The following is a 19,467-nucleotide window of genomic DNA, read 5'->3' as shown; positions in this document are numbered from 1 at the left end:
TGTGTGCGTGCGTGTGTGTGTGTGTCTGTGTGTGTGTCGGTGGGTGAGATAGGATGGAGGGAGAGGAGAACACACCAAGCTGAAGTATCATCTTAAACACATACATACAGCATGTGGACACTTGAGTCCTTTTCAAGTCATCATCACTTATATCCACACACACACACACACACACACACACACACACACACACACACACACAGGTGTGTATCCCGGCAGAAGCCATTAGAGACAACACACACAGAAGCTTCACGTCACACAGCGTGTCACCAACTCGGCCTCGTGTGCCGGCTGATCGAGCAGCGAAGGGGAAATCACATCTCTGCCCACCACAATAACTACTACAAAATTCATTTTTATTTATTTACTGTATTTATTTATTTTTACATAAAACTGCCTTTAAAGGGAAGCGAACAGTCTCACTGGACATGATGGAGAACGTTTCTAAGACAGAAATCTGATACTGAGAGCTGTGACATGATCCTAACTGGACGTATTGATCTGATGTCTTTTTCACACGTGAGGCCTTTCTAATGGACAAATACTGATCAGCCTAAGCAACAGATCTGATTGCTGTTTTCTCCCAGGAGGCTATGGGTTCCAATCCCCCTGAGCTCACCCAAATGGGCTCTGAAACAAAGGGACCGGGGGCAAAGGGGAAATATGTCAGCTGGACTCACGACTGGCTGATCACTGAAGAAAAGATGCGATCGATGCTGATGAAAAACTGATTGTTCTCTTGATGCCGCAGCACCTGCTTCTCCTGCTGCAGGCAAACCTCCCACGTGCTGCTGCCATACTGCAAATTTCATCTGAGACCAATAAAATCAGCAGCCGCGTCATTGCAACTCAGCCACATAGCATGTAAAACCTAAATTAAGGAACGAATTTGTGTTGTTAAAAATAGCACAGCCAACATCCCAGGTGAGGAGCAGCAGCGGAGATCTTCTTTCAAATAATCTGTAAAGTATATCTGTGAAACGACTGAGACGTTTGTTTCCTGTTCTGTCGTCTTCGGCCTTCCTTCATGTGGCTGATGAAATGTGGATTACGGAGGACTTTAATTTATCAGGACTAACACACAGAAGAAATGCTGCTCAGAGGTAATAAAGCGTCATAAAAAGTAATACAGCGAGAGCAGTGAAGTGTAAATGAGGAAGAGCAGGTGATTCAGCAGCACATTAAAATGATTCACTTGGCGAATGTGGACGGAGAGAAGAGCACAAACGGTTTGGCCTTTGACGCTGATTATTTTAAAAACGCTGCCATGTCGTCCAGCTGGACAGCAGCCCAATCAGGTCTGTCCCCCAGTCAGAAATACAACTCATGATCTGATCTGCTGTCCAATCACTGTCCCCGTCAAGGAGGAGGAGGACGAGGAGGACGAGGAGGAGGAGAAGGACAACTGCTAATATGATTCAAGGTTTTATAATCAGGAAGACAAACACAGACTGAAATAGAAAGATAAAGACAGAAGGAGGCAGGAAGAAAAGGAAGTGCCCAGAATTATATGCAAACGATGCATTAAATCGACTCAGAAAAGCGAAAGCAGCACCAACGCTTCCCTTCACAACCTCCGCTGACACGTTCACTGCGCCTCTGGACGTCCACGTTTTGGAAATGCATCATGAAACTGATTATGTCACTTTGTAAACTTTGTCAGATAAAAACAGACGCCTCTGGTTCTCATCTGGGAACGCAAACTCACAAAGTTCTCCTGCATAACAAAATGCTCCACGGCTCACGGCAAACACACATCGAGTGATGAAGCAACACAAAGTCAAACATCTGAGATTAAACAGAAACTGGAAAGCAAAGAGCAGAACTGAAGGAAGCAACAGAAACGAGAAAACGAACGAGTTTGAGACCAAAGTGGAGGGAAACAGCCAGTTTGTCATTGACAACAAGTCCCTGTTCTGTCGTTACACACTCGCACATTACATGAAGCATGAAGCCCTGAGGGAGGACACACACACACACACACACACACACACACACACACACAGCAGTTTCCTGGCAGTCGATAACAATAGTGAGATGTTTAGTATTCAGAGAGAAGGAAGAAGAACGAAAAGAGAGGGAAAAGAGGCCTGGCTTCAGTAACAAAGCAGCCTCTTCGTGACTCCCTCACTGAGACGAGTGTGTGTGTGTGTGTGTGTGTGTGTGTGTGTGTGTGTGTGTGTGTGTGGCTGGATCCCTCCCAATGAAACATTTGTTCATGCATAAACTAAGTGCCCATTACAACTTCAACCTTACAATCATTACAACAACAGTGTGTCCTTGTGTGCGTGTGTGTGTGTGTGTGTGTGTGTGTGTGTGTGTCTGTGTGTGAGACTGTGCCACTTATTCCCACACAAATGCACAAATGCAGTTTACTTACCCAAACCAAACTCATGGGGTTGTGGGAGTTCAGCTGCCCTGAAACAGAGAAGGCAAATGTAATCAGTGGAAACCCTGAACACAACGAACCACAGTGTACTACAGCGCAGTACAACACAGTGTACTACAGCGCAGTACAACACAGTGTACTACAGCACAGTACAACACAGTGTACTACACCACAGTACAACACAGTGTACTACAGTACAGCGCAGTACAACACAGTGTACTACAGCACAGTACAACACAGTGTACTACACCACAGTACAACACAGTGTACTACACCACAGTACAACACAGTGTACTACAGCGCAGTACAACACAGTGTGCTACAGTACAGCGCAGTACAACACAGTGTACTACAGCACAGTACAACACAGTGTACTACACCACAGTACAACACAGTGTACTACAGCGCAGTACAACACAGTGTACTACAGTACAGCGCAGTACAACACAGTGTACTACAGTACAGCGCAGTACACAACACGTAAGCACACATTTGCACAGTGCAGGCCTGAATGCACACTCTGGATGTCCTCAGAGGTCCAGTTTGTCCAGAGCCTGGAGGTCCAGAGACGCACACAGCAAATGATCAATAAGAACCTGTTGGGTTTAATTCTGCTGCATCTATAGAAAATCAACAAGAGGATCAGCAGTCAATATTTCTGCTGCCAACAATGGGACATTTAGAGATTTTTATTTATTTGTTTTGGTTTTTTTGAGTGCCAGTTAGACAGAGAAAATTCAATGCTGCGCTTTGGTCTCTCCATCAGTGGCTGCTTTAATCCTCTGAAATCCTTTGAAACTTCAGCTCTCGGCTCATTCTAGCAGCCACACTTGCATGTTTGTTACTTCTGCACACAGAGAAGAACCTGCCAGAGAGGATGCAGACTGAGGAAGCCTGGGAATTTGAACGTCTCACCAGGCTGCGGGTGCTGAGGAGGCGACTGCTCGCCAAAGCTTCAGCAGCTAATTCACCGACCTGCCTGTCTGTCTGTCTGCCTGTCTGTCTGTCTGCCTGTCTGCCTGTCTGACTGTCTGTCTGCCTGCCTGCCTGCCTGCCTGACTGACTGACTGACTGACTGTCTCTCTATCTATCTGTCTGTCTGTCTGCCTGCCTGACTGACTCACTGATTGACCGCCTGCCTCTCTGCCTGCCTGCCTGCCTGCCTGTCTGACTGCCTGCCTGTCTGTCTGCCTGTCTGACTGCCTGCCTCTCTGCGTGCCTGCCTGCCTGCCTGTCTGACTGCCTGCCTGTCTGCCTGCCTGCCTGTCTGTCCTCTCAGTGAGATGTGCCTGCCATAGTGATGAGGCCTCCTGTCTTCACAGAACTCAGCCCCACAGATTGGATTATTGATCAGCGCACACAAAAGGAAGAGTGAAGAAAGTGCAGATGTGGAAGAGAGAGAGACAGAGAGAGAGACAGAGAGAGAGACAGAGAGAGAGACAGAGAGAGAGACAGAGAGAGAGACAGAGAGAAAGACAGAGAGAGGATGAGGTCAGAAAGTGCAGAAGACACCCAGAGCTGAAAGCTCGACAGTCAGAAAGACGAGTTTGTGTCAAGACCTCAAAGAAGCAGTGAAGTCTGCGCTCTGCTGTCAGCTGCCGCCTTCGACTCTCAAAGCGTCGTTAGCGGCTGCGTCTCAGGGGACACACGGCAGAACATTTCACGCGTCACGTCTTAACATTTTCACTTTCAACGCCGTCTACATTCTATGAGTTTTACACGTGCGGGAAACAATGAAGTCACCATTACAATAAACGCCTGGTTAGAGCGAGGAAGAGTCTGATCTCTGGTGGTCTGGCGGTCCGCCTCATACAAGATGGACGGTCGGCAGCACCTCAGTGCTCAATTTTTGTTTCCCATTGTGATCCTCAACCAGAGCGCCTTCTAGTGGGCGGCTGAGGCAGCACTTCTACCACATGCATGATTTCAATGACCAGTTTAGTTTGAATTTCACTGCACCGGTCATCGTCGAGTAGAAGCAATCGTGTCTTTCCACTGCTGGCTGGCAAACGTTCACTGGATCAGTTTTTTAAAACGAGCACAAAACCGTCACAGAAGCAAAGGCTCATCTGCCTGTCAGCCTCTCAGCCATCACGCCACGACTCCTCGATCTCGCCACGTCCACGAAGCTCTGAGGGCCTCGCTGGAGGTCATTTAGGTCAGCGGCATTACAGCTCAGTTTATTTTTTCTCCTTTTCCACCATATTATTATTGTTTTTTTGTTTTTCTTTACTGTTTAAGATGTTGGTTAACGATCAGAAGCGAGCCTCAAGTTACAAACTCTTGAGAACTTCCTGTCTGAGATCGCAAAAGCTTTTGTTTTGGCCGCAGGATTAGGACTGTCTTAGCAACGTCAAGTGAACAAGCTCTTTGCAACAGTTCAGAAAGGTGTGAGGTGGTTTTGTGAGCTCCTCACTGCTTCACCCACGAGCGGCCAGCAGTGAATGTATTTGCAGTTAAAGTGAGTGAACACCACACTCATCATCATCATGTTCAGTGCTACAGGCTCACTGCTGCCATGTGTTATGGCCTGTTTTCTCAGACTGTGTTAATTAGCTTTGGCTCATCGTTATTATTGTGTCCTGTAACCTTCTGCTGAACAAGAAGACCGTAATTAACGAGTACAGACTCTTAGACCCGAGGAGCTACCACGTCACCAAAAGAACTCATTACCTTTCAGCTTGTTACCAGAACTGGGCAGGTTTTGGTCTACTTGTAGTTGTTATGCTGAGAATCTGGAACATATGAGGAAAAACTACGGCAAGAGAGAAGGCACATTATGATTCAGACTGTGAAGACTCGAGGCAGGAAAGACACAGAATGAGGAGATTTTCCAGAACTTTCTCGTATGCCATCAAGGTGAAATTATGAAGCACGAGGAGTGTGTTGTGGTGTTGCATCTGTGCAGGGCATGTTTATACACACACACACACACACACACACACACGCAGCCCTCTGGCTATCTCACAATCATGTACCTTGCCACCAAACATTGCCATATGACAAAAGAAAATGAGCAACTATAACTCATGTCATTAGTGTTAATGTATATGTGTTTTAAAAGCATGTGTGTGTGTGTGTGTGTGTGTGTGTGTGTGTGTGTGTGTGTGTGTGTGTGAAGAGGGATTGCATGAATAAACAGAGAGGTCAACAAAAAAGAGGAGAGAGAGACAGAAGAGTTGCTGCATCTGGTGTGTTTTGGTCTAATCTGTCACACACACTTTGTGTCCCTTGTCTCATTACTATGCTGCCAGCAATGCAACACACACGCACACACACACACACACACACACACACACACACACACACACACACACACGTATACACAACATGTCCTGTCACAGGAAAGAAAAATTTGCTGAGGCTCCACAGTAAACAAGAGACCTGTGTTGCTTTCCAGGCAATATCACAGCAGCATTAATACACACACACACACACACACACACACACACGTAAACACACAAAGAGAAACAATAAATGACGCCTGGATGACACCTTCACTAATATGAGATGTGGATCCAGCAGGCGGCACATTAAACTCACATTGATTTCCTCTCGTCCACCTCTGCTGCTCTCCAAACGTGAACAATCCTGTCGTTACCCAATCAGCTCAAGCGTTTGGAGAGCAGATTCGTGCGGCACACGTGTTGGTCTTCAGCATTCGCCATGTTTGATCACATCCCGAACATTTAAAAAATGTGCACTTATGGTGGTCTTAGACAAACTCTCGCTCACAGCTGCACCAAAGTCCCTCCCGGCGGCGGACTGGGAGTTCTGGACCAGGAGTACTGGACCAGGAGCCACCAGCCGCCACCAATCACACCGACTGTGACGTCTTCTTACCAAAAAACCGAAAGCTCTGTTTTTAGTTCTGCATAAAATACTAGAAACAAAACTGCTGATCCAGTCTGAGCCCTGACATTCACAGTCAGATTACATCACGCCGGATATTATGGCCACCTTCCACATCTGAGCGGCCGTGCGTCAGGTGAGAGGGGGAGTACAGGCGAAAAGCTCAGCTCAGAAGTCTAATGAGAAGCGCACGTCCTCACCCTCGGACTCGGGCTCATTATAACTCACTGCAACCTGTCACTCAGGAAGCCATTAACACGAGGCCTATGGCTCTGTACTCTCACCGCTGCTGCAGGAAACACTAATGAGGAGGCCGAGAAGGGGGCACGGGGGGGCAGGATGGATGGATGGACTGAAGTCTCCTGCACTCATTCACCAGTCTGAGTCATCTGGCCACTTGAGAGGGAAGCAGTTTGAGGCAAATGAAACAATGCAGAGATGCTTCTGGTGCAACAGGTGTCTGAGGACGGGGAGAACACAACAAGCATGTGTTGATTAGCCGGGTGGGGGTGGTGAGGTCCAGTGGGCGGTGCACAGGAAACAGCAGGCGCCAGACAATAACCATGTGATGGATGGAGAACTTTCAGAGCTTTGAAACGATTGCTTTTCCCAAATGACACTTTAATAATCTGACAGGCGGTCAGGAGTCTGCTCCCTGTGGATTTAAATTTATTAGCAAACGAATAAATGTGACATTTCCAGGCGCCATCTTCATCAGACGGACAACAAATGTGACCGTTTCAGCAGACATACACACTCCCGTTTCTCAGGTGTGAGCAACCGATGGCCTCATTTCTTCTGTTTTAATGTCCGATGAAAAGCGTCCGTCTGGAAATGTCAGCTTTGTTAAGCATTAATGATTAATGCACTTTGGGAGTTTGGGGACGATTTCTTCTGTCCGATGGGAAGGCAGCTGTTGGACTGTGGCACATTTTATGAACATTAACCCGATCATCATCAGCCATCTTTGAATGTCGCCGAGTCGCTGCCAACACTCTATCATTTTAATCAGGTTATTCACTGCGATCGATCGAATTCGTGTCAGCAGGCTCGTCTTGGCCTCATTAGTCAGTGTGGAGAATAAACCACTGGTCAATTACCAGCGCTGCTCTCATCTGCTTAACCTCAAACCTCAACACGCCGCACCTTTCAGCGCCGGCGCATTACTGAAGCAGCACAGCGAGCGGCCAGGCACGCAGCAGAGCTCATTTAACAAGCGAGCGGTGGGCAGAGATGGACGGACGGAAAAGACAGATTTATTAAAGGGACACACAATGGCTGGATAATTGAGGACTCTTCTCCCACTGGACATCCGCCCACAGCATTAGAGGTCGGTCCGCTAGACTGAAAATGTTTCTCATTTTCGGTTCAGCGCTGATGGAGCTTGTTCAGCGCTGAGGTCCACAATTACACAAAGACGGATGAAAGGGCGAGCAGGTCGGTTTCCTGCACGTCCCTCGCCGAGGAGCTGCTGCGGCACGAGCAGGTTTAGCTTCTGCCCACACCTCACCGGATCGGTCAATAATTAGCAGCTCGCTGCCACAACGTGCAACAACAGCTTGACTTCCTCATTGGAAGAACCAAAGAAAAGGGTATTCATCTTGTTTTAGCGGTTACACGTCCGATTTAAAAAGCCATTTGCAGATCCATTATGAGCTCAGAGCATTTCATTTCCCACATCCACAACCACAAACAATACAATTTACAAGACTCGGGCTGAGGTCCATCAGGGCCTGCTGAGTGATACGAGGCCTGATGTGGAGACATTTAGGCTCCAGAGAAATCTTCACAAGGTTTCTCTTCACCTGTTTCTCCAAACATTAAGATAAAAGATAAAAATAAGATACGATAAAAATAACACTATTTTCTGTGGTTAATGAGCTTCATCATCATCATCATCTTCTTTCATCTTCTAATTGTACAGCACATGTAAGTGTTTCTGCTTATTGTCTCCATACGGTCAATCGATGGAACAATCCACAAAATGCACAAACGAGTGGACTCAGTTGAGTTTTCTGCTGGCACGTTTAGCATTTCAGAGACACATTTCAGCCAGAGGATCCCAGAAACAACAGCTGGACTGACTGCTGCATCTAATCTTCAGTTCCATGAGAAATAATTCTGACACACATTTTAGTACACGTTTTAGATGTTTTAGTACAGCCAGTGCAGAAGTACCTTAAACCTGCGTTGTTTCCAATGCCCAGCAGGGGGCGACTCCGATAGGTCAGACTGTATGTAAGCTTATGAGAAAATGAGCCTACTTCTGCTTTATGACCTCAGTAAACAGTTTAGACCAAAACAGACCACAAAGCAGGGTGTGGTTTGGGGCGTGGTTATCACAGCGTGTCCTTGGGTTCTCCGTCAGTCAGTCGGGATGTCCTCTCCAGCTCCACCCCCTCGTCCAAATAGGATCACCTCTGGCTCCAAAAAACAAGATGGCGCCGGCTGTAAGGCCAAAGCCTCACATCCATAGTCCACAAACAAATGGGTGATACTATTTATTTAATATACAGTCTGCACGTTCAGCTGAATTTGACACAATTTACTAAAACTACAGTTTGTTTGATTTTCCAGCGGCCACACTGATAACATTAGAAGCAACAACTCATACTTCAATGTAAAAAAAGAAGGTATGTTGAGAGTGAATTGTTGATGTGGCCTTGTGCTTCCTACCATCATTAGCTGACAGCCAGCACACACACACACACACACACACACACTCCCAGAAAGGCGGGGCACTAATTGAATTACGCTTGTTTTCTCTGCTAACTGCTCCACATAAAGCCAAGCAGCTCTGATGCTGCCGTCATGCAGTCTCTCGGATCTCTGGTGTCCCTAAAGCACTAAAGACACCAAGTGAGTCTGTAAAGTGCAGGATGAGGAGAAAAGCAAGTGAGTTTGGAGACAAAAATATCTGTGGTTTGTTGTCAGGCCACAGCAGATTGTAATGGAGGAAGAAAAGAGGCGGATTTGTTTGTGAGGGGCTGGTCGTGTTAATCTGCACTGTTTATTCATCAGTTTGTCATTTGCTCTTCCTTGGATGTTTGAGGATCCTCACAATGAGGTTCTGGCTGTGTGGGCACTGGATGATGATTAACAGCAACCGAATGATAAATCTTCTGCTTGGTTCTTATATTCACTGAGCTGCTCATTACATCAGGCGGGTTTGAAATCAACATGTGCGTTTCACTCGGTTGTGATGGCGTTTATATCATTTAAACCGACTGAATAAAAATGTCTTTGTGTCGTCATTGCGATATTAGCGGGCATCCGTGCTGTAACGTGCGAGGAGAGGGAACAGATTCATCATGTGAAAAGTAAATTCATTTCGCTGACAGCAGGCACTTCATCTCACTGTCGAGTACATGTGGCACCTCGCTCAGGAACATCCTGCCTCTAATATGCATACAGAGGCAAGACGCTCCACACTCAGTATGGCATCACTTAACTCATCACTGCCGCACATCAGAGTCAGCGTGTGTGTTTCTGTTGAGGAGAAACTGGACCGTTTGTGTCACTTTTTAAAATTAGAAGTGCTGACCTGCAAAGCTTCAAATATGGATGGTGCTGCAGAGAAGCTACTGACTCCAAAGAGGTGGAGGCTGCACGCACACGTTTGACCCAGCAGCACAGAGGATTTCCACAGTCAGCAGCGTCTCAAGGTGTTTTATGGAGTCTAACGTCTTACTGGTGTCGATACTTTCAATACGTCCAATATGTTTTCCGCACGAAGTTCAGGTTTAAATACAGCTGGCCAAACTGCTCGCTTCGCGCCCATTAGAAACATCTGTGACTCTTGGCATCCTTTGGCCAGTCGCTGCCTGTACGCCCCCTGGTGCACAGGGGGAGATACTACACCCAGCCACCCACCCTGTGGTGTCCCCCTGCCCCGTGAGCTCTGTGAGACGGCAGTGAAGAGCCCACTGACGTCAGCTTGGTTTGAACTTGTTTATCCATGCAGAACCAAAATTTTATGTTCAGCTGCTTCACAGAGCAGCACATGCAGCAGCATCAGGCTGCATACGGTGATTTGTTATCGGCTTCACATGAATTTTGCGGAAACCCACACGGCTCTGCAAGCAAGATGGACGCACCTCCAGAGCGAAGGTATTGATTTAGGAATCGATTGGAGCAGCGTGATGGAAAAAGTTGGAAAATAGGGTCAAAAACATTTGAAGCTATGGTCTGAGATACAGAAAAAAGCCTCTGCAGCAGCACATAAAATAAGCTCCTTGCCTGCAGTCATTATCCGAGGACCCATCCAGGTTTAGATTTAGAACCACCCTGAATCATCTCAGACCCCCTGAGGGTCTCCACCTGTCATCAGACTGAGGATGCAAATTTTCTCTCTCTCACTAATAATAACTGCAGATGAAATGCCAAGTTTTGCTCCCTGACCTCAACTCTTTGTCAAACGTATCTCTCTCTCTGACCCGCGGCAGGAGCTTCCTTTGAATTAATATATTATTTAGACCCTCGTGCCAAGACAGACGGCGGCGCAGAGATGAAAAGGCTTGAAGGAGAGAGATGAGTGAAAGGACTGTCAAGCATTGTGAGGCGGACAGAAATAATACTGCAGGAATGAAGCATACAAGTCGGAGGAGACAGATAAATAACTGCGAAGACCTGCGTGAGACTCGTGATGGACAGGTGGACAGGAGGAGACAGGGGAAGTGGTAAAAGGAACAAATAGCTGTAATAAATCTTTCAGCTTGTAACCGAGACACAAAACGCAGGCACTCTGGGGAAATGACATGTAATATGAGAGGGAGGAGGAGGAGGAGAGAAAAGGAGATGGCAGAGAGGAAGAGACGGAAAACATGACCGCTCTGGAACGATAATCAAATGAAAGTTAGTGAGGGACTGAAAGGGAGGAACAACATGGAGGAGGAGGAGGAGGAGACACTGAAGAGAAGGAGATTCACACCGGAGACGCTGAGGAGGAGACCAATGAATAACTTAGCTGCAGCAGCGTTCATTAGTCTTAAAAACTATTCAGATATGTCTTCTACTGCTATGACTACTACTGCAGGTTCTACGTCCACAGTTATTACTGCAGCTAAAACCTTGACCCTGTTCACACCTGGTAGTGACATCCATCACACCTTAACACAGGTATGACTACACCGCAAGATACGGACGAGACAAGATTAACCTCTGATCACTCAGACCTCCACATGTAACAGAGAGTCTGAGATGAAGACTTCAGTACCTTCATCCATCCAATTTATATATCGCTTATCCATCAGGGTCACGGGGGGGTGGAGCCTAACCCAGTCCAGGGGTTCACCCCGGACTGGTCGCCAATCAGTCGCAGGGCTGACACACAAAGACAGACGACAACATTGTAGACAACGTAGAGCAGCCAGTTAACCTGATGTGCATGTTTTTGAGACTGCGGAAAGAACCCGGAGAATCCGGAGAAAACCCACGCAGGCAAACTGGGATTCGAACCTGGAACCCTGTTGCTGTGAGGCGACGGTGCTAACCACTGCACCACCATGCTGCCCCTGCACTGAACAAGTAACCACAACATCCCCAGACTCCCTAAGAAAATGACACAATGTTGGGAGTTGTTGCGTGAGGAGACACTTAATAAACTTGGCGAAAAAGCTCATTCAACTCTAAATCATCTGTGCCTTCTTCTAAATTCAACATTAAATTCAACACATTAAGATGTTTCTTTGCTTTGTGGCGACATCACTGTGCCAGCCTGTCTGCTCCGCGTCTCAGCAGCTGTTGGAGCACAACATTTCAGCTTATTTATGAAAGAAAACGACATTTATACAGAAGCTTAACTGATACAAGCTGCTACATTGTCGCCTATGGGGAAACTACCCAGACTCTGTTAAAAAAATGTTGAACTGGGTCATTGTTGAGGGAAGAGAAGCTTGGTAGACTTTCCAAAATGTTGTCTACCACAGAAAATGAAAAATCTGAGCCTTCTTGTAAATTCGGCAAACGTTAACATTAAATTGTTTCTCCTCTGCGACTGTCCCTGCTTGTTAATTTGCATATGGAGCCGGGAAGTGAAACTGGATCACAAGTAGTCACACATGCAGTATGGATACACATTATGATGCCAGGTGTGAACTGGTGATCGGATCACTCAGGACCCTGACAGCAGGTCTGACTGGACCCTCACTTTTACTTCCAGAGGTTCTGTGGGTCTCCTGCCAGCAACACGACTGCAGTCTGCTGCGACCGTCACAGTGAAAACAACATGCAGTGTGAGCTACTGCTGCAAGTATTGGTAGGCTAATACAGCAAATAAGTGTGTGCATGTGTGTGTGTGTGTGTGTGTGTGTGTGTGTGTGTGTGTCTCAGGTCAGGCAGGTTTGTATAGTCCAGGTGGTTGCTCAGCTGGTGCCGTGTTCACCAGGATGTTGTAGCTCCATGCAACGCTCACCCTCACACCAACAGGTCACAGCCCACTCACAAGCACACACAGCTAAACACACACACACTGTTGTGAAAAGTCCTTCCTCGGCAGATTTTATCATGCATCCAAACTTCCCTCATCTAATCAGCATTTTTCCCTCAAACCTTTTAATGTTGCACAAAGTTGTCCTATTCATAATTAAAACGGCTGAATGTGAATATTTTAGTGCGTTTCAATAAGGAAGGAGAACAAAAGCAAAAATAAAAACCGCCAACAGGAACACCTGACAGTTTGAACATCTCATTAACACACCTGACTTCATCTGCGCCTCCTCAGAGCTTAAAGCATCGATAAACCGCACTCACACTTCTGGTTGTGACACGCAGTTGGGATTAGTTTGGAAATAAATGATGTGTGAATAATACATCTGTTTACTCCCCATTCCTTCTTGTTTATTTTCCATACAGTACAGTCCTGTAGGCTACAGTTTCCATAGGAGCCATCTGCAGTGAGGAGGTCCCACTGGACCTACTGCATACAGTGTGTGTGTGACTGTATACTCTGTGTGTGTGTGTGTGTGTGTGTGTTCAGTGGAACCTGAAGGTTATAATTCTTGTAGTCAACTCTGTGCAGCGATTGTGTCCATGAACTGCTGTCCATACTGCTGAGGCGCTCCGACAGAATCAGGGAGAAAATGTTCACGATGGACGGATCCACGGTTCTTCAGTGGCCGTTCTGGGAATGGGAAAAAAAAACTAACTTGGATGAAGGGAACGGAAAAAAACAAACAAAACAAAACACAGAAAACGAGACGCATGTATGAGTGCCTGCATCTGAGCAGGAGCTCAGGCAGTTTGGAACAAATATGAGATAACACTGTGGTGATGCAGCAGGAGCAGACGCGCTAATATGAATGTTAATACGAGTGAGATGTCAGCAGATGTTGCCGGTTTAATCTTGTGAAAATATATTTTCTTTTGCAGATGTGAGGCACGTGGAAACGTGAAGATTTATGGCCTTGTACAACGATATGTGGTGTGAACGGAGATTAGAACACCAGCTCCACCCTCTCGTCCAAATGTAGTCACTTCTGGTTCCAAAAACCCGAGATGGCGACGGCTGCAGACCGTAGGGCTTCAAGAGCAACGTGTGATGTCACATTGGCTCCACCCACCGTTTAACATACAGTTTATGTTCAGTGCTAAAATTTGCAGTGCAGTAGCTGTTGTAATCCTGCTCAAAATGTAATAATGGTGCATTTTCAGTTCAGTCTTGCTTGGCCTGTGGCTTTAGTTTACATTTTGGACAATGCTATGCTTCCAACTTTGTGGCAACAGTTTGTTGAAGGCCCTTTTCTATTCCAGCATGACTGTGCCCCAGTGCACAAAGCAAAGCTCCATAAAGACATGGTTGGATGAGTTTGGTGTGGAAGAACTTGACTGGCCCACACAGAGTCCTGACCTCAACCCCATCCAACACCTTTGGGATGAACTGGAACGGAGATTGTGAGCCAGGCCTTTTGGTCCAACATCAGTGTGTGACCTCACAAATGCTCTGCTGCATGAATGGGCACAAATTCCCACAGAAACACTCCAACATGTTGTGGAAAGCCTTCACAGAAGAGTGGAAGCTGTTAGAGCTGCAAAGCTGAATGTGATGTCACTAAAGTCCCTGTTGGTGTAAGGGTCAGGTGTCCCAATACTTTTGTCTATATGCTGTATCTTGATCATGTTAGGCAATCAAACCACCAGCATGATAACGTTAATGTTTGTGTGATTACTAGATAAAAGGCCATTAAAGCTCAGACTTGATTCGGTTTAATTTCGTGGCACGATAACGATCGGTGAAACGGGGCAGAAATGCAAACGCACAGCCGGCTGTGCTGCAGCAGGGAACAACAGAGGGTGCATTTATTTTTTAACTCCATCACTGATACGAAGACAGAAGCAGTCTCAGTGGTCTGTTACCTCCTGAGCTCCAGGAGCATCAGAGACACACTTCTGCATATCGCCACAGCAACAGCACAGGGGAGGATGTGTGGCGTGATGCAACACATGTTGTCCAATGGCACACGCGGCAGGACCGTCCTGTTCAGGTGAACATGCAGTCAGCCCTGAATGCTTATTTTTTTCCCGCTGCTGATTTGAAGCGAGATTGTGCAAAGCAAACACGTAGCGAATGAACGAGTAGCTGCCGATGCGCCACAGCTCACCGACTCTGATAAGCTCCAGTGCTCGTTATGGAAAGTGGGTCAAGTCTGTGCGCCGCTGTGGGATTTAATTTGACATAGTGATAAAACACACACACACACACACACACTAACACAGTACTTTTGAAGAGCCTGGATTGATAATAGATGAAGGGATGTTGCACTGCACCAAGACACTCAGCTCAAACAGCATTTGGGAGGCTAAGAAGTAAACAAACAGGCTGAGTGATAAGGGAACGGCTCTAACTTCTTTAAGCCAAATACGGAAGATGTTTTCAAAAAAACCAGTGACGTCAGATGAGATCACATGAACGCGTCTTCCATCTCTGGTGCTGAGAGAGTGCCAGGACTTTCACATATCAGAAAGAGATGCTGCATCATTCTCGCTCACCAGGACGGCTCATCCACTACGAAGGATGAGGAAAAGATCACAGGCTGTACCAAGCAGCACCCACACAGCTCCACTTTACCTGCAAATGAATCCTTTGATTCAACACGCACGATGTCAGACGGTGACAAGGAGAGACTTCGCTTAAAACACTAGCTTACTGACCCACACGGAAACCATTTCCAACTGCAAATAAAATGTTCAGCGTTTAAAAAAGTGGACAAGTGCAACAATAAGGACTGCCAGCCTGAAAAATCACATCGATTTTCCAAAAAAGATGATGGAAGCACACGTGGAGTGAGCCATCCCACTTCCTTCTCATCTCTGCTGAGAGCTGCACATGCTCAGTACTGATAAGACATAAGAACATTTCAGTGATCGTGGAGAGTTCGGTCTGTGCGGTCGGGCGCATGTCTTTGTTCTTATTTGACGACTGTAATAAGTGGAACAATTTGGATGGAGCGAGAACAAAACGGTTAACTTCAAACCTCGTCTTGAACTTGTGGTTGAAACCTGCACACTGCAGCCCGCGTCGGCTTCATCTAAGAGCTGGAGAGCAGCGACTCGGTGTGATAATTGCTGAAGTGCTCCTTTGGCTCCTGCAGGATGCACTGACAAACAGCAGAGACAACTCAGAGCCAAAACCGCCATTAAAGAAGTGTGTCGCCACCTTCCTCAGCAAGTATTTCAACAGAGGAGTTTACACAGACGGCGTGATCACTGGTGGAACACGACAGCCGCTGATCCTTCATGCCAATTCTGTGTTCCAGTCTTACTCTAACGCTTCTGTGGTGGTTGGTGCAGGTGGAGAGTTTCAGACTCATGACTGCTGTTGGACTCATCACTTCCTGTGGGTGAAGATCACAGACTCCAGACGCACTCCAGGTTAACTAAAATTTGAGTCGACAGCATCTCAGTCGCAGGTGACTGGACATCACTGCTGTCACGAATATCATGACTGACAGCTGAGTGCTGGTCCTGATTGGCTCAGACGGGTCACATATATAAAGACACACACACACACACACACACAAGCTTTTCCCTGTTCAGAAGCTCCAAAATTAAAACAATAAAAAATCCAACTAACTCCCGTCCAAAAGCAATCGTCCCCTGCCAGACAGATGGCTGCGGCTCTGAAGTCTCATTCAGGTTCGATTTTCAAATTCCAGACGGACTCAAAGTGCTGACATCTGTGCGACCGCACTGCCTGATAATCAGACACAGAATAATTAACACGGGTCATTTACTGAGCCTTTAAACTCAGTTCTGCTAAGTCTTTAATCCCACTGCCTGATGGCTGACAGTGAGGCATACTGTGTGTGTGTGTGTGTGTGTGTGTGTGTGTGTGTGTGTGCTCCTGTAGTTTACCTGCTGGTTCTCCTGGTCCTTCACAACAGTTACCCAGCAGCTAATGAGACTCTCCCAGTAACACCTGCAGGAGCCCACAGCAGGAGTGCACACACACACACACACACACACACACACACACACACACACACACACTCCAGTTACTTAAACTTCATCTCAGAGCATTTAGTGCAATTTAGACTCATCGGTTCAAGAAACCACAAGACAAAAGTCCTCAGGACATCATGATGAGGGGGGATTTAAGGTGGAGGCAGCCCATACAGAAATCCTTAAAAAACAAACTATTTTAACATCTGTGACGGTGCGAGCGCAGCAAACGGTCTCGGAAGGCCGATTAAACCCCCTTGTTTAAGAGGCCACAGCAGACTCTGAAACGGGGAACGAGGAGGTGAAAACAGGAGCAAAGAAGGACTGGGAACGACTGAAACCGGTTGCTTCCGAAAGTTTAGATCAGACTCAGAATGACACAACACTCATATTTCACAGAGAATAAATGTAAATTTCACCTCCTCCCGTCCTCTCCTCTCCACAGTGAAGGTCTCACAGATGCTTCGCTGCTCATAAGGCAGAGCTGTGAGGAGCCAACCGACTTGGCTGCAGTCGGCGCAACAGAATAAATGGACTGATGAAATTACCAGGCAGAGGCCTGGAAGCACGGATGGACGGACAGACGGACGGACGGACGGGCGCTGCAGAATGGAGCGATAAGTGAATTAACGCAGAGTCGAAGTAAAAGTGTCCTGTCAGGCCTGACGGAGCCCAGTCTCAGTCTTATCTCACCAAACCACACTTCTGGCTCCAAGGTGAGACAAAACAAAGTTTATCCTCCCATTTCTTTACCTCTCCCAGCTGCCTCTCCCTCCATCACATGTGCCGACGGCTGAGACAGCAGCAGCTAAATCTCCTGCGGTAATTGAACTCATTTTCATTGTATTACCCCTCACTAAGTAAAACACCCTGGTCTCACTGGCGCTTAGCCCACATCAGAATTAAGCCATGAATCCTCCTCGTCCTCCTTCTCCTCCTCCTTCTCCTTCTCCTCGTTCTCCTCCTCCTTCTCCTCCTCCTCGTCCTCGTCCTCCTCCTCCTCCTCCTCCTCCTCCTCCTCGTCCTCGTCCTCCTCCTCCTCCTCGTTCTCCTCCTCCTCCTCCTCCTTCTCGTCCTCCTCCTCGTCCTCCTTCTCCTCGTCCTCGTCCTCGTCCTCCTCCTCCTCCTCCTCCTCTTTCTCCTCCTCCTCCTCGTCCTCGTCCTCCTCCTCCTCCTCCTCCTCCTGGCTCATCGCTGGCTGCGATGCACGGAGAAACGAGTTGACGTTGAGGGCTTTTCTGCTGGGCCCCGGAAAACGAGGTCCAACTGTGCACTTAAACAGAATTAAGGCTTGTTTGATGGAGTGCAGACGATGAAGGTATGAAAGACAAAGTGGGAATGAATGTGAAGACAGACTGACAGAAAGATAAATGAACCTGGACTCGAAGACCTTGGCTGCAAGTGCAGAAAACAAGAAATAAATGATTCCTACCGGCCATCCGATTTCATTAAGAACATTTTAAATGTCAGGGCGGATCACAGCTCCGGTCTCAGAATGGCTGCTGCAGTGAAGGCAGCTGTTATCCAGAGCGCCAAATGAAACATCACAATGCTTCCTGTGAAATGAAATGCCATGCAGCCATTTGACAGACTATGGCAGGACGATGTGCACACCTGTATGGGCCGGGGCTCCACGCTGGACGAGTGACAAAGCTGGCTGCAACCAGACCAAAAAGGTGCCGCTAATTAAAAATAATGAGCTGCATGGGCTGACCCTCCAGCAGACAGCTCGACACTGATGTGACCACTGTGGTCCCCAGACGAGCATTTTTTACTTTTATCTACAACCGCTCACAGAAACAAACAAGAAATTGGAGGACACGCTGCAGCCAATCAGAATCCAGCTGTCACCCAGATCATATAGACACACTTAGATATGAACATAACTTCATTATATGTTCAATGGACTGGAAGCTGGTGTTGGTTGTGCAGGGGCTAACATTTCTTCTTTTACTGAGTACAGGTGTGTATACGTCACTTTTCCTGAATGAACAGCTGATTCATAAAAGTCCACGCGCTGCTTCCTTCAGGCCTGAGTTCCGGCTCAGTCCAGAGCTCGTGCAGGACCGCGTACTGTGTTTGTTCCACCTTGTCTCAGCGAAGTACACAAACACACACACCTTCAGGGAGTCACTCTGATGCCTGCAGACGCTCTCTTAATGTACATGACAGGTGATGGGCCGGAGGTTTAACGTACGGTTTAACGGCCCGTTGTGGGCTCAGGCTGAGGACGAGCTCGCTGTTAGAGCGTGGCTCACACCCACGCAAACAAAACAGCCATTATTGATTCACGCAGCAACACGTTCTGGAGAAGACTTGTGGAAGGAACCATCATTATAGTACATCAGGCTAATGACAGGATTAACACCAACGGATTTAACACCGCTAAGCTCTTGTTTGCGCGAGGCTTCGCTTTCTTGGCTTTGAGAGCAAAAATTAAGTAAACACAGCAAAGCCTTTAGAGCTGTTGGGAGGAAATAACAAATAACAACACTGCAATAGAGTCATGTTTGGTTTGCTTCTAAGCAAACTCCATCATTTAGTGGGACACCAACAAGGATTTTGTGAAGTCTGAATGGCTTAAGAAGGGCCGGCCTTCAGGATTTTGGGGCCCTTAGTGAGCTGAGGTGGATTGATTCATCAGTTGGAACCAGGGAGACTTTGGTGTGTGAGCGATGACTTTGTGTTCATCCTGTTCCTCACACTTGGTTGTACTTGCACACTGGTGAAATGCCGAGTCCTGTCACGGTGCCCTTCAAGTCCAGAAGCACATGGAGGTTTAGTTTGTG

General features: G+C 47.2%; 1 protein-coding gene across 6 annotated transcripts in view; it reads right to left on the bottom strand.

Moving 5' to 3' along the window:
* The window catches only part of slc8a2b (solute carrier family 8 member 2b), a 105,155-nt gene that overhangs the window by 62,261 nt on the left and 23,427 nt on the right, over positions 1 to 19,467 (bottom strand). For 3 of the 6 annotated variants that reach the window (XM_046389994.1, XM_046389998.1, XM_046389997.1), the window contains 2 exons: positions 13,224 to 13,361; positions 2,381 to 2,418 (listed from right to left, as the gene is read on the bottom strand). The gene's annotated coding sequence lies outside the window, so the exon portion shown is untranslated. Of the gene's footprint in view, positions 1 to 2,380; positions 2,419 to 13,223; positions 13,362 to 16,591; positions 16,656 to 19,467 lie in introns of all 6 variants that reach the window. The other 3 variants (XM_046389995.1, XM_046389999.1, XM_046389996.1) reach the window with 2 other exon arrangements.

The sequence above is a fragment of the Scatophagus argus genome, chromosome 5, assembly GCF_020382885.2.
Source record: "Scatophagus argus isolate fScaArg1 chromosome 5, fScaArg1.pri, whole genome shotgun sequence".
NCBI classification, from domain to species: domain Eukaryota; kingdom Metazoa; phylum Chordata; class Actinopteri; family Scatophagidae; genus Scatophagus; species Scatophagus argus.
Note: the sequence above shows the minus strand (reverse complement) of the source record. Positions and strands in the feature narration are given on the sequence as shown.